The sequence below is a fragment of the Mirounga leonina genome, unplaced genomic scaffold (genome assembly GCF_011800145.1).
Source record: "Mirounga leonina isolate KUSES-001 unplaced genomic scaffold, KU_Mleo_1.0 Mir_108, whole genome shotgun sequence".
Classification (NCBI taxonomy): Eukaryota; Metazoa; Chordata; class Mammalia; order Carnivora; family Phocidae; genus Mirounga; species Mirounga leonina.
In genome coordinates, this window is record NW_023270237.1 from 1,301,981 (window position 1) to 1,324,559 (window position 22,579).

Consider the following 22,579-nt stretch of genomic DNA (forward strand, 5'->3'; position numbering starts at 1 on the left):
AATAAATAAATAAAAATCTTTAAAAAAAAAAATACTCCCAGGGTCTCAAAGTTGTTGAACAAGATGTCATTAGAACATCTCTTAGTACTTGCCAACTGGAGGTGCACCACAGATGGGAGCTATGAGTGCTAATATTTCTTTTATAAAAATTCCCCTGAAGCTCAATATTCTGAAAGTTATGTTAAGGAAACTCTCAGAGACTTAATCCAAATGAGTTTATCAAAAGCAAAGCTATTTTTGTGGTTGGATGTTCGTTTCAAATTTCTATACTTCAAGAGTCTAGAAGTTACTCAAGAACCTCATAGGAAATAGGAGAGTAAACCCTAATTCTTACTCGCTCCAGTTTTTAAAAATAATTTCATGGGGGTGCCTGGGTGGCTCAGTTGGTTAGGCGACTGCCTTCGGCTCAGGTCATGATCCTGGAGTCCTGGGATCGAGTCCCACATCAGGCTCCCGGCTCAGCGGGGAGCCTGCTTCTCCCTCTGACCCTCTCCCCTCTCATGCTGTTTCCTTTTCTCTCTCTCTCTCAAATAAATAAATAAATAAAATCTTAAAAAAAATTTCATGCTTTTCCTTAAAGGGAGAAGGCAGAAGGAAAAGGGATGTCATTCTAACTAAATTAATAAAACAGTAGTTTCCAAAGGTATTGTGCTGCCAGGTATCATTTATTCATAAGGACATAAAGGAAAAAAATATATATAACAAGAACAGTAATACTCAATCATGGTTATTGGCCTCTATAACAGAGAGACACATGAGAGACCAGGACTCACCCCCTTGGTGAATTCACATCCCTATTTCAATTGGGATCCACCACCTGACCAGTGACAAGGCTAACTAGGACTGCCAAATAAAGTTCTTAGAATAGATAATATACTCATGTATGATTAAGAGAACATATCCCCCCCGCCACCTCCCAAAGGTGACATTATCTGAACAAGAACATATTTAACTAGCTTTGCTCATTTAAGCTTCATTACATCTTTGTTTGGGATCTGCTATAACACGCCCATCAAAAATTCTAGAACACTAAAGCAGAGTGTTTACCTTAAAATGACTGAGATATATTTTTACTTAAAAAAGAATCACCTACTACAAACAAAGGATGTTGACAGTTAAGGAGGTTATGTAAAAGTGAATAAGACAATCCTGCCCCCAGAGAATTTTAAAATCTACTGTGTGACAAAGACTAAAATCTAAGAGGGCAGACACTAACTTGTTACTTCTGCGGTAATGTGTTTGCCAAATGGGCAGGTCCAAGCTGACCAATGGAAATGAAGGAAGGAGAAGCCAAGACCCTCTCCTCCAGGCTTGTCTTCCTGGTACCTGGCCTGGCAGAGGCTGGAGGGGCACCTGTAAGACAAGTGATCCTACATCATTTCCTCCTGCTCCCAGCCATTCCCTATCCTTTGACCTCGTGTCCTGTATGTCCCAATTCTAGCTTCAGTGGAGTGATTTTTGGTTCTCTGCTACACGCAGGAGCAATTAAATTGACTTAGCTCTGAGATATTTCATAAGTAAGGCATCTGTAAAACAAACATTATTTCAGTTATTTTCTGATCCATGAGCAGAGGCTAGGATAGTATACACAATCAGAGAGAAACTGTCTATTAGATTGAGAGGCTCAGAACCTCAGCTGAGTCAAGGAAAAATTAGCTGCCCCTAAGCAGAAATAGTGAAATATAATATTTTGTCCTTATTGGGATTTTAGTGAATTTGGCTGACTCTTATAGAACTTGAGAGAATCTAGTTTTGATCCAATGTAATGGCCACAGCTTCAGACTCTTCCAAGTCCCCCAATTTGTACAAATCCATAACCCAGAAGAAATAAAAAAATGTTTTCACCTAGTCCTAGTTTTTGCTCAGCTTGATAAACCAGAATGTTACCCTTGGGCCTCAAAGACCTACATATCCTTTAAATCTTACTTTCAAGATGTGTGGTCAATCAAAATACTAACTTTTTTCATCTACTCACACTTGAGGTTTTATCTGTGTCCATTCTATTCCAAAATTGATTTAAAAAATTTACTTTCTTCAACTACTGGCTTAAATTTTAAATTAAGTGGGTTTATAACCAATCCCTTCATTGCTAATAACTATGCCTTGCATTTATGAAAGCATGTTCTTCCCAAGATCTTTAAATACTACATGATTAATACATCTGGTATCTCCATAGTTTGGAAAAGCATATATATTCAGCTCTTAGAATAGGCAATGTGTTATAAATCTACCCTATCTTATGTCACCCCAGAGTTCTTTTCACCTTGAATCTGCACACATCTGTGAAAGTGACTTAAAGTCCTTTTGAATATTTGGGGGTTTTAAAGGCATTTGTCCCTGATCAAAAGAACTACTGGATTATCACATCCATCTTACAGCTGGGGGAAAAGAGGCTCTGGAAGAGCTTATTATAGTATCTTCATGTGTGTCTGATTACCCATTTTAAGTGTTCTGGAACTTTAAGACATGGTACTTAGAGAACTGTTTCTTCAGACATCTTTTTAAAATAATTTCTGCCTGCCTTGGTCACTATTTCAACACAGAAATAAATCATGGAGGAAGAGAGGCATATGTTCAAAATCCACACATATCCACAAAGTAGGATCTCCTCTGATCTTATTTCCTTATCTGAAATACAAGGATATCAACTAGTTTACTGCCTACATTTGTAAGAATTTCTGGTAGAAAATAGACATTCAAATTAGGCTATTTTGTCTACTTTCCAAATCAAATAACATTCATCGAGTGCCTGACCTGTACCGGGCACTAAACTAGGCACTTTTAACCTGTATGTCCTCATTTAAAACTAGGAGGCAAATCTTACTCTCACTTTTCCCCAGTGAGAATAATCAAGTGAAGACAAGACAGAATTCTTTCCACTTTATTTCAACATCCCAAGTTTACTATTATCAAATGACAAAACTAAAACAATTTAGTAACTAGTTTCAGGTCCTTTATTCAAGGGAAAACAATCCATGTATTTAGGGAGTACAGAACCTATCAAATAGTGGAGCACTCTTCCTAAGGTTTTGTGGGCAAGAATGAGCATTATAGAGTATAAGAAGAGGCAACACGGAAACAGGGCATGAATGACTAGGAATTCAGGGATTTCCTTATAAGGCTAGCAGGCCCTATTCTCTAGGTAAGATAAGCTAGCTAAGGCTAACTTGAAAGATTGTGACTGATGTTAGGGTTTCTTGACAATTTTCAGTAAGTGCAGGCTGACTTTGTTTAGATTTGTGACATGGGGTAGGCCACTGAGATGGCCTCCATTTTGTGGGTCCCAATATACAAATTAATATTATCAACTTACCCCCTTTTGATAAATTCTCAATTGTATTGCAAGTATTGATCAAAATTTAAAGTATTAGTGCCACTCTGAGCTACCACTCCTTGTTGCTATTGGAATCAGGATGAACCTCTAACTTCAATTCATAGGTTAGGATATCAAGGTCTTGGTCCCTTAGGTGGCAGTTCTTCATCCCATTTTTTGCCATTCTAGGCACAGAAAGAACATTTGTCTCATTACCAGTAGCTGCATGCATACATTTAAAGCTTTTGAGAGAATACGGTATATCAGGGAGACTATTAGAATGGTTTTAAACTGAGTAATACCCAATGTTTGGAGGACACTCCAAACTTTCCAATGTCATAATCCCCATGGCCCAAACCAACTTAGATTAAATAGATCAAAGAAAGACCCCACTGAGTCATTTTCTCAAGCCAAATGGCTTGTTTATGTATTTTATATAACAGTTTCCACTTCTCCAGAAGTGTTTATCCACAAGTGTATTCCAGAGAAACTGAGGCATTAGAAATCAGGAAGAAGTTTGTGATGGGAAGAATTATGGAATCACCTGCACCACAGTAAATCCAATAGTTGATTGGAGGTTGGCTAACCTGCTTTTGTAACGGTCTGAGATATGTGAACAATGGCAATGTCTTTCCAGGACAGGGCAAGGCAGTAGGTTGACAAAAGAATGACAAAGACATTCAGGGTGTAAGAATTAGGAAAAGGATTGTTGGAAAGAAAGGAGAAATGGAAAGAAACATTCTTAATGTTTTGGGAGGAAGCAGTCAACCTCAACATCAGCTAATTCTCTTCCTAGTCAATTGGATTTTGATGTCTCTAGCATTTGCACAGGCATAGATGTCAGGGGGAGCCTTCTTCAGTTGTGAAATTTAAACACCTTGTAATTTGGCAGCAGTGTTGGTGGATGACAGCACTTGGTAGAGTCCTTTCCATTAATCTTACTTTTGCAAAATCAACAGAATAAAAAATGGTTTTCTTAAAATAACAAAATACTTTAAAATGCACACAGTTAAAGACCTGATGAGAGTTCCTTTGATGGTGAAATGTAGTTATTTCTGGGCATACAATAATTTAGAATAATAACTGGACATTAAAGTATTGATAAATTTCTAGAAACTCTATAAACAATTTCTGGAATATCTATGTTAGGAACATATATCCATACACATATAACCTAAGAAGGTTTATCAATACTTATTTGACAATGCTTTCTACATAATTTAACATATCAAATAAACCTAATTTGTTTAACATCTCTCTTTTACAAGGTGAGAAACAAATCTTTTGAGATTTCTAGGGACACTCTAGGGTATATCAAAGATACTTTGAGGTCAAGAAGACTCCATTTAGAATTTGATTGGGGGAAGTTGTCAAAATGTCAAAAGGTTTGAATATTTGACTACGTAGGACCACAGATCATTATCAAATACTTAATTATCTATTTAACCAAATTGGCAATAGCAGATTTGAAAAGCAAACACAAAAGGTTACATTGTTGTGAATGAGATTTAGCTCTTTTAATACTAAGAAGATTGGGTTCTATTAAGTAATCAAAGACCTGATATAAAAACAACATGAAACACAGGAGACTATTTTGCTAAGGCAAAAAAAAAAAAAAAAATCTTTGCTTTCCAGGTAGATTGTCCAAAAGGTAAAGTGAACAAAACCCCTTTCACAATCACTTAACAAGAGCAGACCAATAGCATCAGTGTACTTTTGATAATAAAACTCATTTTTAGGGGGAAAAAAAACCTTAAATCCATTCTAATCTTAGCCAGCTTGACCACAACTAACATTCTTTTCCTAACATTCCTTTTCTACAAAAGTTCTATAACTTCTTATAACCATTCAGATTACTTACTATGTTTTTTCCTTCTTTCTCATTCTGAAATAGTCATTTTACTTTCTTTACCTACTTTTCATTCACAGTTATTTACTTTCTCCCTTATTATTTTGAAATAGGTTTAAGTACATATATTGATTATAATTATTACCATTAGAATACTAAATTCCTAGTGAAAACTAAGAATTAAGCAAGTGTGGACTGGCAAATTTATAAATATATTTCATAACTTCTAGAAATAACTTCTTCCTCAGTAAACTTTTCAATGTAGACAAAACATGTTTACTAATAGGACAACTAGCCTTAGTTCTTCTGTAAAAGTAAGTCAAAAGAAGATAAACTATGCTCAGTAGTTAATGTTTCAGTATTTTTATATTCCTTGGAAATCATCTAGATATTATCCCATTTAACTTATCTCAGTATAATAGTAAGGTTTCAAGTTACCAAAAAGATTTTGAAAACTACTTTTAAGTAGATATACAAAAAGTATAATTATTGTTGGAAAGTTCATTTATAAACTTTTATCTGACCTCTATTTAATTTACTTGTTCCTAACAATTATGTTTAGATTACTCATGAAAAGATGATTTGCTGTTTATTTATTCATGAAATTGTCCTTTTTTTAATTTAAATTTTGCTTCTTAACATACAGTGCAGTATTGGTTTCTGGAGTAAAATTCAGTGATTCATCACTTACATACAACGCCCAGTGCTCATCATGACTACATACAACACCCAGTGCTCATCACAACAAGGGTCCTCCTTAATACTCACCACCTATCTAGCCCATCCCCCACCCACCTCCCTCCATCAACCCTCAGTTTGTTCTCGATCTCTGTAACAGATAACATGAGCTTCTTTCACTTTTAATAAACCTAGGTAGAATTATAGATCTGCTTATATTTAATATTGATAGCTCTAAAGACGTGCCAGTTTTGATTAAAGCAACAAACTTAAGTTAATGTTTATTTACCAAGATTATTTTAGATTAAAACAAATGAGAAACATTTGGGTTACTTTCTATATTTCTGTGAGCATATTTGACATGTTTATGTATAAATATAACTGTACAAATTAATTTTGGCAATACCATCCAAAGACAGAAAAAAAATCACACATTTATAATATACAGACATACATAAACATACAGATAGTTGTAAAGAGAGATCTTATAGCTTTAATTTCAAATTTTAGCCACAGGACAGGTAAAATAATATAAAACTCAGTAGCCTCTAAAAGAAGAGTTGGATCCAAATTGGTTTCTGGCAGATAGAATAAGTTAGATTACCTGCTCAGATGGCTTACACATTTTTATGTTTGTGGAAAAGACTTTTAAGATTTTTCATACACCTAGGCTCCAAATAGCCTTTCCTCTTTTTCCCTTCTGATAGAAATTACCTACCTAAAGCTTGCATTTCAAACAGATGGCTTCCATAGATAAGAGTTCCTAGTGAAGAACAGGTAGAACATTTACATCTCAAAGGCACAGAAAAAGAATCCAAGTTTCTCCAAAGACTTTTGTTTCCTAAATCCAGAATTTTATAATACCTACAACCTTCTGAGATGAATAAAGGAAGTTGGGGATTGGTTTTAAAAAAGGAAAAGTGGGTGAATTGCTCTCAGAGATTCACTTATGTTCTTGTGAAGACTCAATTTATAAGAAAAGTACACTTGTTTTTAATTCCTCAAAGAATTAGGTTGCAATCTGAATGACATCAAGGAGGTTGACCCACCCATCCAACTACATAATCTATTTGCTTCTTTAGATCAGAGAGAAGATCTTCAAATAAGACGGAAATCAAAAGATTCCTATGTTCTAGATTTAGAGCTTTGTCCTTGGATAAAGTTTGCCTTTGTTTTTCTTTCCTTCTGGGTACATTTAGCTTAGAAGAGAAGACCTTAAAAAAAAAAGTTCCTATCAGGCTCTGAATACCAGCTGGCCTAAAGCTATTTAGAAATCCTTGCAAATATCTTGTCAAGTTTCAGCTGGGGCAAACAGTAAACATTGTTGGCAGTATTAAACAACTCAAAGATACTAGCTTCCCAGTATCCAGAGCCATTCCAAAAATTGCCAAAAGTAAGAAAGACAGACAATTCCCCTGAAGTGGGCAATAGTCAGTAGGACCCCAGCTAAAGTGGATTTGCAACCCACATTTCTGTCTGGCCATATTTTGGGTGCCCTGATTCTCGAAACCTGCATGCCCCCGGCAGGCAGAAAACCAAGTCAAGTTCTTAGGACACAAAACAATACAAACAAGAAGGCAATAATTGTCCCTGGGAGAGAAAGGATCTACAACCAATGGGGACCTCAAAGCCAAATTCATAAAAGTCTGAATTTAGTAGGGAAGGGATAACATGAAATCTCACTTTCCTCTCTCAACCAGGCACTAAAAAGGTCTAGGAGAACTGATTCCAGTAAGAATTTTTAGCCTTCACCAGCTTCTGCCTGTTTTCCCAAGATCCCATCTGCAGGCTCCAAAGAGAGTGGGGTTAGAGAGTGTAGTTCTGGTATCTACCAGCATTTAGCAAGATTTTCCATTAATTTTAATTTAGTTTCCCCTTGGCTATTTAAGAGAGCAACTGGTAAGAGTTTACTGGAGAATTCCTTGAAGTCCTGGCAACTCTAAGAAAAGCCCATTTGGGGGCCCTCCTTCAAGTGTAGATATGGGGGCGTTTGAGTTGGTATGGAAGAATTGGACAAAAAAAAAAAATCTTTGAGGAAAATATTTTTTCCAGTGTCCCCACTGATTACAAATGAGACACTGATTTCTGGGCCAGTATGTTGATGATGGGCCTCTAGGAGGTGAAACAGGGTTTTTAGGTTTCTGACATTGGAGCTATTGCAGTTGTAAGGCTACTAACTTGGTGGATTTTTGTTTATGGTCAGAGTGGAAAGTCAACTCAGACAGGGGATTAGTAAAATACAGTACTGAGGAAAAGGAAGATAGAAGGGAGTTGAAAGAGACATGTCAGTCTTAAGAAGTCTTTTGTTTTTAGGTATCATTGGGTCTTTAATTTTTCATCAGCCTTTTGCAATGAATCTTTCAATGAAGCTATTTTGGAATCTTGAAGACTTCTGGTGACTTCTGCATGACAATTAAAATATTTGTCTCATTCTGTTTGTCTGATTTGTTAAAATCAAAACTAATTTTTTTTTGTTAAAAAATAAACTGAAGCCAGCCTTGAAAATTTTCTGAGCAGACAAAACCAATTCCTTATAATTTAAGAAAATGCTGATATTTTATCTAATCACTATGAACAATAAACAGTCACTGCCTTCCCACTTATATAAGCTGCTTTATAATAATATACCCCTGAGCCCCATCCCATGTTTTGGTTTGAGTGATCCTGGTTTGTGAACTATCTTTTTGATGTGTGCACAATAAACTTTTACTGATTACTACTGCAGTGATAAATTGTTTTTACTTCTGTTATTTATGAACTTTTGACAATTCATAGATTCAGAAGGGAAATCCAAGGAAGACCCCAATGACTCTAAGGACAGTGAGCAAACAGGTGCTGATACCCCGAGTTCATTGAGTTCACTGCTTTCTTGCTGACTCTGGAACTTGAGGAAAAGTATCTCTTCAATCTGAGTTTTGTTTTCTTTGCATTTTGAGCTCTCTAACTTTATTGTGCATACCTGGATTTGGTTTATTGAAACTCCTTGGTAAGTTACACTATTCTATTCAAAAGAGGGTAGGGATTTGTGATTCTCTGTGTTTGGGTACAGCTATTAAAAACAGAGGGCCCCTCATATTAAGAGATCTTAGGGAATCTAAAGGGAAAGATGGAATCCACTGGGTCTAAAATTCTTTCTTCACTTTCCTCAAAAACTCATGCTTTATACAGACCAATTACTAGTACCAAAATTGAGTCAGTAATAAAAAAAAAAAAAAAAAAACAACCTCCCAATAAATAAAAATCCAGGACCAGATAGATTCACATTGAACTCTACCAAATACTTAAGAAGGGTTAATACCTACTCTCCTCAAACTATTCCAAAATATAGAAGAAGGGAAGCTTCCAAATATATCCCATGAGGGCAGCATTACCCCGATACCAAAATCAAACAAAAACACTACAAAAACAAAACAAAACAAAACAAAAAAACCTACTGGCCAATATCCCTTATCGAGATAGATACAAAAATCCTCAATAAAATATAAGCAAACCAAATTCAACAATACATTAAAAAGATCATTTACCACAATCAAATGGGATTTATTCCAGGGGTGCAAGGATGATTCAATATTCATATATCAACATGACATACCATATAAAAAAAATGAAGGGTAAAAATCATACGATCATCTTAGTAGATGGAAAGAAAGCATTTGACAAAATTCAACATCCATTCATAATAAAAAGTCTCAATATGGTAGGTTTAGAGGAAATATATCTCAACATAATGAAGGACAAATATAACAAACCCACAACTAAAGTCATACTCAATGGTGAAAAACGGATCAGAAACAAGACAACGATGTCCTCTCTCGCCACTTTTATTCAACATAGTACTGGAAGTTCTAGCCACAACAATCAGACAAGAAAAAGAAATAAAAGGCATCCAAACTGGTAAAGAAGAAGTAAAACTGTCACTATTTGCAGATGACATGATACTATACATTGAAAACCCTAAAGATTCCACCAAAAAACTACTTGAATACATAAATTCAGTGAAGTTGAAGAATACAAATTAATATACAGAAATCTGTTGTATTTCTATACATTAACAATAAAGTAGCAGAAAAAAATCAAGAAAACAATTCTATTTACAATTGCACAGAAAAGAATAGAATACATAGGAAAAAATTTAACCAAGCAGGTGAAAGACCTATATTCTGAACTACAAAACATTGATACGGAAATTGAAGATGACAGAAACAAATGGAAAGATATACCATATTCATGGATTGGAAGACTAATATTGCTAAATTATCCATACTACCTAAAGCAATCTACGCATTCAGTGCAATCCCTATCAAAATACTAATAGTATTTTTAACAGAGCTAGCTAATAGCCCTAAATTTGTATGGAGCCACAAAAGGCCACAATTAGCAAAAGCAACCTTAGGAAAGAAGAACAAAGCTAGAGGTATCACAATCCCAGATTTCAAGATTACAAAGTAGTAGTAATTAAAACAGTATGGTACTAGCACTGCAAAAATACCCCATCTTCAAAGGGATTCATGGAAAAGACCCTAAGAAGTACCCTAAAATGCAGGTTTCTGATGACTTTAAGATCATAACACTAAACTGAGTAAGAACTTCTAAAACTCTAATGGAAACTGATTGATTCATAAAGCTGCTAACCCAAGATGAAGCAAAACAAGAATGACACAGGACTGAATGACCTGATGAACACAATCATAATTTTTATGGTTTCATTTAAAACTGCTGATTCTGGGGCACCTGGGTGGCTCAGTCTGTTAAGCATTTGACTCTTGGTTTCTGCTCAGGTCATGATCTCAGCGTTGTAGGATCAAGCCCATGTCAGGCTCCATGCTCAGTGGGGAGTCTGCTTGAGATTCTCTCTCTCCCTCTCCCTCTCCTCCTCCCTCCACTCTCTCTCTCTCTAAAATAAATAAATAAAATCTTTAAAAAAAATATTGCTTGTTCTTTAATATTTGTTTTCCAGATTTAAAAGATCCCTTTTCCTCCTTTCTTTGAAGCTATACTTTACCAAATTTCTGTAAGTTATAGATAGCTTTACAACAAGGGTTGAAACATTTATTATTTTCTCCCTGCCTGATCTCTCCAGAGTTTGGAAACTCTTATTAAGTATTCTTGACAATGTGTGTATTTGCCTAAGTTCAATAACAATCTGTTCTCCAGGTAACAGGACACAATTAGACAAGTCCTTGGTTTGGTTTCCTAGCCTCGAGGGGTTTTTAAAGTCCAATCTGAGATTTCTTAAATTACAATCCAGCAAAGCAGATTTAAAAGAGTTTATATGGTCAATCGCTATTCTTGATGCACTTATGTAAATTATCAGGCCAAGTTTATTGAAATTAGACCTAATCTGCAAACAAATTACTCTTATTATGGTTATCTTTGATAGAAAGAGGAGTGATTATAGAAAGAAAAATAATGTTTCGGTAACACATCTTTGTGGATATCAGATTCTAGTGCTGTTAATTGTTTTTGAGATACTGTTTTCTACCTGCAAACTGGACTGGATCCTGAATTCTTCTAGTTTCCTATAATATTTGGCTAGAACTTTCCAAACTAACATTTCTAAATTTTTCCCATTCTTTTGGCTTAGAATCACTGTACAACTAAAACTTCCCCTTTTCCAAGGCCATGAAAGATAAAGCTGGACAACTTGATATAACTTTCAGATAAATCACCACAGCTCATGTGTGGACAATCTTCATGCCTGTTCAATGGAGTCACTCAGAAAGTTCACCAGAGACATTAAAACTGCAAACCAGGAAAATCTGTCAGAATGCCAGTACTTGCCCTCACTCTATCTGAAGATGCTTCAAAACTGACATCTAGAAATCTTCTCAGCTGGCTGCTCTCCAAACTCAGAACCTGAATTTATAATTTGCTCCAATTATTAACTTCTGTTTTTCTTTTGTTTTCATAGAAATGCCTCTCATTAAATTGCCTGATTGCTCACATCATATAGAGGTCTAATTTAGGTGGAAGCTCACTGGCAACACCACCTCCTGAAAAGAAACATCGAGATATTCTTTCTTTCCTAAGTAATCATGAGGATATGAATTTGCTAACACATCATCTTGTGCCTATATAAGAAACTCAGATAAAAACTGGAACCCAATTACACGTGATCCAAAAAATATGTAGATTGACTTAGCTAAAACTGAATCTGATTACAATTCATTTGAGTTATTTAATTGGTGAAATCTTGGCTCCTGGGAATTTCTGCTCTGGGGAATTTCTCAATCCTTGGCTATTGTTCTCCTTATAGTCATATTAGCCTTTCCAGGTTAGTATACCCTTGAGGGTTCTAAATACCTATCAGCAGCCACTCACTCACCTATTGGTACCCATTAGAATTACACAACTGGATGAAATCAACAATAATTACATAAATGATGAAGACAGTGACTACATGACCCTCCAGCCTGATGACTCGACAGTGGAAACAGCAATCATGTGATTCTTTGGCCCAACTACATCAATGGTGGTAACCAAGAATAATGCCATACTAGTTGGTCATTCTCTCAGCATGCTGAGAGAATGACCAAAAGGGGGGAATTGTTAAAATCAAAAACAGGGGCACCTGGGTGGCTCAGTCGTTAAGCGTCTGCCTTCGACTCAGGTCATGATCCCAGGATCCTGGGATTGAGCCCCACATCGGGCTCCCTGCTCTGCGGGAAGCCTGCTTCTCCCTCTTCTACTCCCCCTGTTGTGCTCCCTCTCTCATTGTGTCTTTCTCTGTCAAATAAATAAATAAAATCTTTAAAAAAATAAAATCAAATAAAAAACAAATGCCTCGAAAATTCCCTAAGCAGACAAAACCAGTTTAGCCATAAAGGCAAAGCTTAATTTAGCTTATTTTGAAAGACTAACTTGACCTGAGTCATTTCTTGCTTATGTCTCTGGAAATCAAAAACAAAACTTAAACTGTTTTCCAAAATTGTTGTGATGTAACCACTAACCAGTTCCCTGTAATTTAAAAAATTTCTAACATCAGGGGCCCCTGGGTGGCTTAGTCAGTTAAGCAGCCGACTCTTGGTTTCAGCTCAGGTCATGATCTCAGTGTCCTGGCTTTGGGCTCTGTGCTCAGCAGGAAGTCAGCTTGAGATTCTCTGCACCCCTTTCCCTCCGCCCCTCACCCCACTTGTGCATCCACTCTCGCACTCTCTCTCAAATAAATAAATAAATCTTTTTAAAAAAATAAACTTCTAATATTATAACAATCATTGTGAAAAAATAAACAATGAATGCCTTCCCACTATATAATTTGCTTTATAACAATATACCCCTGAGCCTCATTCCATGTTTCTAAATACAATTTACAAATGCCTCATGTTTCTCAATACAAATGCCACATGTTTAGGTGTGAGTGCTCCCAGTTTGAGAACTGTCTTTTTGGTGTGTGCACCATAATCTTTTATTAATTACTACTTTGGTCATTCATTGGTTTTACTTCAGCTATTTCTGAACTTTTACCACCTTACTTTCAAGTGCACCTCTTAAATGAACAATCTTGTCTAATTGAAATGTTCCCTCACAATTGCCATTGTGATTCTAAGTTGTCTTAGTAAGATTTTTGCCTTTTGTATATATCTGTAGCTTCTGGGACCACATTTCTCATACATAAAATAAGCAGATGTGCCAGAAGGTGGTGTGCTTAATTCTTTGAAACTTTAGGATCCCATTTCTTTAGTGAAGCCTTGGATCTCTTGGAGCCAAATTAATACCTAGGAGGGATGTCCAGCTGGGTTGAGGATTTTGTGATATTTCTCAGTGTACCTTCTCACATGAAAAATTTTTTGAAGTTGGTATGTGATCTGATGTCATTCTAACCTGTTCCATGACCAATTTATCCTAGCACCGGAGTCTTAGAGTTAAGTGGCAAGCACTCTAACAGCTTTTAAGTGCTCAACTTGTGCCCACCAATTTTGCAGTTTTAGCTTCTGAGACTCCCATTAGCAATAGATCTATCATTCCTTTCATAAGATCTCTTTATAATGGGGGAAGCCCTGATGGCTTATAATAGTCTGACTTGTGCCTGCTCACATTTTGATGTGCCATTGGTCAAAAAAGTCTGAATTTCTTCTCTTGATTTTTTTCCCCAAGTCCCCCAGTAGTTTACACCGTGGGCTTTCCTTGAGGCTTTGTGAGTCCCCTAATAGCTGCCATCTTGCTTTCTTTAGATTGAGGGATACTCATTATTCTCCCTTGAAGTAACCCTCCCTAATTCAACCAGACTTACTGTTTCTGGCTGCCTGTGCACAGTTCCTGAGACCTGTGAGTTTCACTGTGAAAATCTGGAGTTTCTCACACTCCAGTTTCCACCCTGTGAAATTCTAGAATTTTGTACATCCCAATTTTCCAGTTGGAAGGATTAGAACAAACTCAAAGAGCTCACAATGCAAAATATGCAGAGCTCAATCCAAGAGCAGCTTTCCAGAGATAGTGGAGAGTGGCAGAAGAAGAGGCAGTGAACCAAAAGGGCTCTCTAGGAACCTTCACCTACATCTCAGAGCCATCCCCAGAATCTTCAGCAGCTGTCTTCGGATCCTGTCTTGTCACCAAAACTGTCAAATGACATAACTAAAACAACTTAGTAATGAATTTGATGGCCTTTATTCAAGGAAAAACAATACATGGATTGGGGGAATACAAATGCCTACCAAGAACAGTCTTCCCAAGGGAATTTGGGCAACAGTGAGTTTTACAGAGCATAACCAGAGGCAATGTGGAAGCAGGGCATGCTTGGCTAGGAGGTTAGGATTTTCTTATAAAGCTAGCAGAAGTTCTATTTCCTAGGGTAAACTAGCTAAAGCTGAGTCGGAGGACTGTGATTGGGGTATGCTGGGTTTCCTTGACAGATGTTTCTTGTAAGTACAGGCTCACTTAGGTATAGTCTTGTGATATGGGCAGGGCCCCCAGGAAGGCCTCCATTTTGTGAGTCCCAATATACAAATTAACTATCTTTATAAAGCTGAGAAGTATTCCATGCAAATCAGCATAAACACAGTCACATTTAACAAAATGTAACAGCTGGTGTGGGTGGCATTCAAATGTAAAATCAATAAAGCAACAATAAAGTATAAAAGAGAGTCATAAGACATTAGGGTTCCCAATGGTATCTATTTTTTCTTCTCTGCAGCATGTGCATAAAGGACACAGGGACTCTGAAGTGAGAAAGATTCATAAAGAAATGAAGGTCTTCCTTTAATGAACTTATACAGACTGAGGGCTGGAGGCAAGAGTGGAGTGGCAGGATTAATCAGTTGTTCGAGAGGCAAGATTAGCCACCATAAGCGTTGTGACTTCCCCAAATCTAAGTACCTCCCTCTGACAGCCCTCACATTTCTGCTTCTGCCCCACTGAGGAGTTAGTCCTTATACAAGCCTCCACCTCTCCTGCTCACTCTGAGTCTAAAGAAGGATCCAGACAGGATGAAATTCTAAGGAAAGCAGAAGACTAACAGACTCTGCTCATGAACACTTTGCTTTACTCCTTACTAGCACTGATATTTCGAATTGCCACATCCAGGCCCTGAAAGGTGTTTACCCTGACCTGAGCCAGCCTGATCCCTCAAGGCATGTGAAGCTTCTGACTTGACCATCATAACTCCTAGGATTGAAGAACAAACCACCCTGTCAGATTTATGGGCTTCCTGGGCTCCTGTGTTCATTCATCATTCAAATATGCAGTTCCTGTCAGGTGCTACATTCTGTGCTCTCCCTATTCCTGCCCTCAGGGAGCTCATAGTGGAGTCACCAATGGTGGTGGTGCTAGTGGGGGGTGCGAGGTGACAAACCATACACAGGTAATGACAGTATAGTATGATCAATGGTACAATAGGATAAAGGTAAGTAAGTGTGAGATGCTCTGGGAACATAGGAATGACACCAAACCCAGTTTGTGAAAGAAGTGTCAATGAAGTAGCCTAAAGGATGAAACAGGGAGACAGAGAGACAGAAGATACCAAGGCAAACATGTTAAGGGAGAGCATGGCATGTTCAAGGAACTCAGCGTGAGAGACTCTGTTTGGGGTTAGAATCAAACAGATGCGAATGGTGACCAGTGAGGGAGGCAAGACCCAAGCAGAGGCCAGCTCAGATGAACCCTATAAGTCTTTTTTTTTTTTTTTTTTTTTTAAGATTTTATGTATTTGACAGAGAGAGACACAGCAAGAGAGGGAACATAAGCAGGGGGAGTGGGAGAGGGAGAAGCAGGCCCCCCACTAAGCAGGGAGCCCAATGTGGGGCTCAATCCCAGGACCCCGGGACCATGATCCGAGCCAAAGGCAGACACCCAATGATTGAGCCACCCAGGCGCCCCAGGTGAACCCTCTAAGTCTTGAGGAGTTTTGGCTTTATTCTAAAGGCATTGGCGAGTCACTGAATATTAAGACATGTTCCAATTGACACTGCAGAAAGATCATCTGAGGCCTGTCAGGCAGATGGATTAGGAGGTGAGAAGGGACAGTGGAAGAAGGGAGAGCAGTCAGACCATTAGAGCACCCAAGCAAGACAGATGCTTACCGGGCATCACAGAAGTGATCGTCAGAATGAAGAAAAACTGATCTAAAAGATATTAAAGAGGTAGAAACCACTGGTGACCAGCACAATGTGGCTGAAGGAGAAACAGGAAAGGCTGAAGATGATGCCACATCTGGACTTGGAAAATGAGATGAAAAATACACTGCCCCTTGAGAGGGAGACAGGAAGAGAAAGAGCATTCAGGGAGAGCTGCATATCAGTGCCCATGAGGCAATGGCAGATAGATGGGCTGGAGTGACAGAGACACATCAGGGCTGGGAAGATATATTTGGGAATGAGCATGAAGGTGGCTGAAATTAAAAGTGGTGTGAGACCATTCAGTACGTGCAGCAAGAGAAAAGAGAATGCTGAGAGATACCAATATTTATGGGATTGATGATACATTGCTAAGTGAAAAATCAAGCTGCAGGGGCGCCGGGGTGGTGCAGTCAGTTGAGTGGCTGGCTCTTGGTTTTGGCTCAGGTCATGATCTCAGGGTCCTGGGATCCAGCCTCACATGGGGCTCTTTGATCAGCAGGGAGTCTGTTTGAGGATTCTCTCTCTCCCTCTGCACCCACCCACACTCATGCATGCTCTCTCTCTTTCTCTCTCTCACTCAAATAAATGAATAAATCTTTTTTAAAAAAAATCAAACTGCAAAATGGTATATGCAGTAAGGGCTCATGTGGAGAGGTAGAGGGGAAGATCGTGTGTGTGTGTGTGTGTGTGTGTGTGTGAGAGAGAGAGAGAGAGAGTGATTGTGTACTTGCGTATTTTTTGTGGGACATGTTAATTTATTTTTTTTTTTATTATTTTTTTTTAAATAGGAATTTTTTAATCTCTTAAATTAAATTTACATGGCTCCTGTGAAATGAGGAGAATGGTGGGACATGTTAATTTAAAACTATTGCTTGAATTGCTTAATGGGTATGTACAGCTTTTATAATCTAAAATAAGAAGACTTGATTTTAAAAACAATTAAGAGGCAGACAAATGAATAGGAGGCTGCAAAGTCCAAGAAAGAGAGATGGAACGAAAACACAGAGAAAAGGAAGCTTATTGTCTGACCCTACTTATGTCTTATTTTAATGGAATGCTAAACGATTTTAACTGCATGTGGAAAAGCAAGATAACGCAATAAAAGAAATATTTAATGTTGATAAACATGCACTCAACCATATGACTTCAGTCTGAAGATGCTTTGTTTTTTATATATTTTTTAAGATTTATTTTATTTTTATTTTAGAGAGAGAGAGTGTATGTGCAAGTGGGGGGAGGGGCAGAGGGGCAAGGAGAGAGAGAATCCTGGAGCAGATTCCCCACTGAGTGCAGAGATGGATTCAGGGGCTCCACAAAGGGCTCAATCCCAGGACCCTGAGATCATGATCTGAGCCAAACCCAAGAGTCCAATGCTTAACCAACTGAGCCACCCAGGTGCCCCGAAGATGTTTTAAATAATGATCTTTAAAATAGGGGCCACTGTTTCTTACAGTCTATTTATGTTAAATTTTAATAAGGATACAGTTTCATCAGCAAATGATTAATAATTATGACCAAAAGGGTCAACTGGAGCAGTGAGTCAGACCTGCAGATATGGCAACAACACGAAATGAAGCCTTCCTGCCGGGAGGTGGTCATAGTCACAGTGCATGGGCAAGAAGGAAAAGCAGATAGCACCTTCGTCAAGTCTCTATTCCCTTCTGGGCCACATGGCCTCTCCAGCCCATTACAGAAGCTAGTGACTTATTTCAAAAGACTTTATTCTTTATTTTTTTAAAGATTACTATAATCTGAGGAATCAGAAGGGCCAATTTTAATGTAAATTAAATATTTATGTATATTTTAGGTCATCTCCTTCTGAGTTGAAATGTAAACTCCTTTAAATGCCTCTAATTACTATAGAGTATTACCATCCTAGGAAAAACCACCTTTTATTCTCCTTTATACTGAAAAAGTGAACAGTCTGCTGATATGGAATCTCTACCATGTTATTTTCTGAAATTATTAAACTATGTCTGCTATTCTTTGCTTTTAAATATTCCTCAATATTTCATTTCACAAGCTCCTTGTTCCCTTATCTAGTTTAGCAAGAATCAAATTATTCTTCTACCCCCAAAGCAGTCAGGAGAAAAATCCAAAATTACCATCACAAAAATTACCCCAGCCCCTCAAGCTTCTCCACTAATGTCAGGCACAAGGAGAATTAGGGATCCTCAAACTCAGAAAGTTCCAACTCAGTGAGCAGGTGGGCAAAGGTGTGGGGGGGCGTCTGATTCTAGTTATTCATAAATTCTGTGGCTCCATAGTGGCTACTTATTCAAGTATTTACTGAATACTTTATACACTGCCAGGGATAATTCTGGCTGTGGGACTACATTGGCAAGCAAAACAGATCAACACTCCAGAAAACAGCATAAGAAAGAAAGGGGGGGGGGGGGGGAGGGAGGGAAGGAGGAAGGGAGGGATGGGAGGTAGGAAGGAGACAATAATTTCTAGGTTTTTGCTAAGTCAATGCAGATTTGTCCCTATTTCTTACCTTCTATAATAATAATGGATAATCAAATCAATAAGCCTGAGAGCACCACAAGATGTGAAATATCTTGTAAAGAGATCTTTGGTACCTGGACCTTTCCTCAATTCACACCCTTTACTCTCTCAAAGCAGTTTCTTCATTCCAGGGATGCCTGATTTATATCCCATCTTATTTCTCTCCTGTCTTAGGCAATTCAGGGTGCTATAACACAAATACCATAGACTGGGTGGCTTAAACAACAGAAATTTATTCCTCACGGTTCTGGAGGCTGGAAGTCCAAGATCAAGGAGCCAGCCAATTTGGTTCCTGGTGAGAGCTTTCTTCCTGGTTTGCAGATAGATGCCTTCTTGCTGTATCCTCAGATGCCAGAGAGAGAGAAGAAGTAAGCACTTTCATTGTCTCTATTTCTTACAAGGGCATAAATCCATCTCCAAAAAGCCCCATCTCCAAATGCCATCACATTGGGGACCAGGATTTCAATATATGAATTTTGGGGGTTCATAAACATATAGTCCAAACCACATGCCATGGGTCCTCAGTGGTCCCTTTCAAATCCCATCTCCTCTGATGCTTGAGGCCATATCAAACAGTCCTGCCTCTCTCCTTCTGGACTCTCCTTTCAATCCCCTTGGTGTTTAATCCTATATAGCCTTGCTTTGCAGTATATGCAGAATCTGTGTGCTTGGCTTATGTCTCCAAGTTAAAATGTAAGTACCCCAAGTGAGAATGTCTGTGTCTTGCATTTCTTTCACTCTCTTCCTGTGCCTCAGCACTGTATAAAATATTTGTTGATTCATTCAGTCAGTCATAACACGTCCAGTGAGTACCAGTGCTTAATGCTGAGGAGCAGTTGTTGGTGGATTTGGGAAACCTAACGATTGGGACTAATTTAAGGGAAATGCCAGTTGAATTCCTGGCAAATAGGAACCACAAAATATTTTTACTGAAATACCAGTTTCTCATTGCTTGCATGCTCATTTCTCTAAGTGGAATGAGGCTAAGAGAGTTTGGCCCCAGGAAGGACCTTGAACAGCTGTTTTACTGAATAAATAAGAGACTGCCAAATACTAACAGCAGCTTGCATTTGCAGTATGTAAACTTTTCAGACTGCTTTCCCATCCTTTAGCATAACTTATCAAGTATGTTTCTTAAATGAGGGCATCTAAGTACTTGGAAAGAGGCAGAGTCTTAAGTGTTTCTTCTGTCTACATTATTACATCTAACAAGTTTTCATAGGAGATGGTCATAAAATTTAACCCACACTTTTTATTACAAGTTCTGAACCAATGAAAGCTTTAGAACTTCCTATAGAACGCTGAACTGCATCCAAGTGCTGAATAAAACACAGCATTAGACAAGGGGGTTACATGGCTTTCCACACTGGGCTCCAAACATGTTCCTGTGTTAACAAGGGACATGTGTCTTTCACTCTGTTGAACCAATCATTGAGGACCATTAAGAAAGTCTAATTGTTCTCGGGCGCCTGGGTGGCTCAGTTGGTTAAGCGACTGCCTTCGGCTCAGGTCATGATCCTGGAGTCCCGGATCGAGTCCCGCATCAGGCTCCCTGCTCGGCAGGGAGTCTGCCTCTCCCTCTGACCCTCCTCCCTCTCATGCTCTCTGTCTCTCATTCTCTCTCTCGCAAATAAATAAATAAAATCTTTAAAAAAAAAAAAAGAAAGTCTAATTGTTCTCACAAAATACGGAATAGCTAACACAAAGGAGAATCATGTCATTCCAACATTCTTCTTTTAAAGACTTGGTGCAAGGTTGCACCCAGCTGGCTCAGTTGGAAGAGCATGTGACTCTTGATCTCAGGTTTGGGAGTTCGAGCCCCATGTGGGGTGTAGGGATTACTTAAAAATAAAATCTTTGAAAAAAAATAAGTGGTGGAAGTATCAGATCCCTGCCCCCCTCTTTAAAACATATGGTTTGGGTTTCAGTTTTTGGTTTTTCTTTTGAGGGAGGTTGCAGAAGGCAGTGCAAAGAGGAAGGGAAGTAATATTATCTCAGAAACCAGAAATGTCTAGATGGATTTTAATTTCACAGAAACCTATTTTAAAAAGCATTTTATAATTGGAAATAAAATAAACTGAAGTGAAAATGGAATACAATGTACTATACTATCTCAAATTAAAAAAAAAAAAAATTAACAGCAGCAAGAAGTAAATCCTGACAGGAAAATTATTCTAAGATATCTAAAGAGAAGAGACATATCAAAAATAGTGGTATCTTATGAATGCCTAACGTTCAATTGCATCATGGCTTTTCATCCATTTTAACCATACTGTAGTTAAAAGATGCCAAGTCTTTGAGATTACGTCCCCTCAGTAATGGGGGAGGGGTCCCACCAATGTGCTAAATATTAGCTCCCTCTTCAAAGATCTCCATCTACAACGTTAGCACAAAGCAGGACCAATTTAGAAACTGAGTCTTGTCTTACCAAATGCTGCCCAATCTCTGTGTCTAATTTCCCAATCAACAGTGATTAGGACTGTTTATCTCTAAGTCTTTGATCAGGCTCTTCGACCACAAATAGAGTATGTGGAGTTTTTGCTTCAAAGAGGGTCTCTATTTAGAAAGCATGCTTCCTTCTACACAGTAAGAGTAGATGACACATGTGGGCTGAACTGAATATTCTAAGCAAAGGTACCCAAGAAAAGTTCCCATGTGGACCTGGGAAAAGTCTAAAAAGGTTTTATTAGTCCCAAATACTAATTGTAACACCGCTCATGCTGAGAAAGTCTTTAATTTGAAAGAAGTTTTTTTTTTTTAATTTTCTGTTTTTTGGTTTTTTTAATTTGGAAACCCAGCAATTATTTGGAATGAAGGAAGAGCTAACTCCTAGAACATCTGAACTCAAAAGCATTTCGAGCACAAAAGATATCTGGCATTTCAAAGCCAAAAGCCACAGCTCTAGGCTCCAAACTAGTTTCCAAAGAGCTTAAGATAAAGGAGAACCTGAAGGGAGACAGGATTCCCCCAGGTGAATGATGATGAGAATAAATGAAGAAAGCATGCAGAAGCAATTCTATGAATCCGGTCACATCACTGTAAGTTAAAGCATCTCCCAGCTCTCCATGGCCTGCACTGTGCTTCCTCCCCTTGAGTCAAGTCCCAGGGACAGGAATGGCAGGCATCAGGTGCCGTGTCAGGGGGATGCAAGCCCACAGGGTACACACTGGAGCGAAAATGCCAGAGGGCCGCATGCTCACTGGACGCGTTCTCCACAATGTCACCTGAATTGTGAGTTGTTAACATGACATAGTTTCTTGGGACATCAAATTTAAGTGAAGATTTAGAGGAAAAAAATCCTTTTTCTGGGGTGCCAGGGGGGCTCAGTGGGTTGAGCGTCTGACTCTTGGTCATGGTCTCGGGGTCATGAGATCAAGCCCCAGGTTGGACTCTGCACTCAGTGGGGAGTCTGCTTGAGATTCTCTCCCTCCCTCTCCCTCTGCCCCTCCCTCCACTCACGCATGCACACTCCCTCTCTCTCTAAAATAAATAAATAAACCTTTTAAAAAATTATTTTTCCATTAAAACAGATGTATTAAGAAACTGCAGTATAAACAAAAATTGCAGCATTTGCAAAACTTTTTAAGACGACATGAATACACCAGTCAAGATGTTTAGTTTCAAACAACAGAAACAAAGACTAACTGATTTAAGCAAATAATGAATTTATTCGAAGGCTCA

At 38.2% G+C, this 22,579-nt stretch overlaps 1 protein-coding gene across 5 annotated transcripts in view; it reads right to left on the reverse strand.

Annotated features, from left to right (window-relative positions):
- Nucleotides 1-22,579, reverse strand: part of LOC118019443 (protein FAM13C) — a 152,069-nt gene that overhangs the window by 99,675 nt on the left and 29,815 nt on the right. The window lies entirely within an intron of this gene.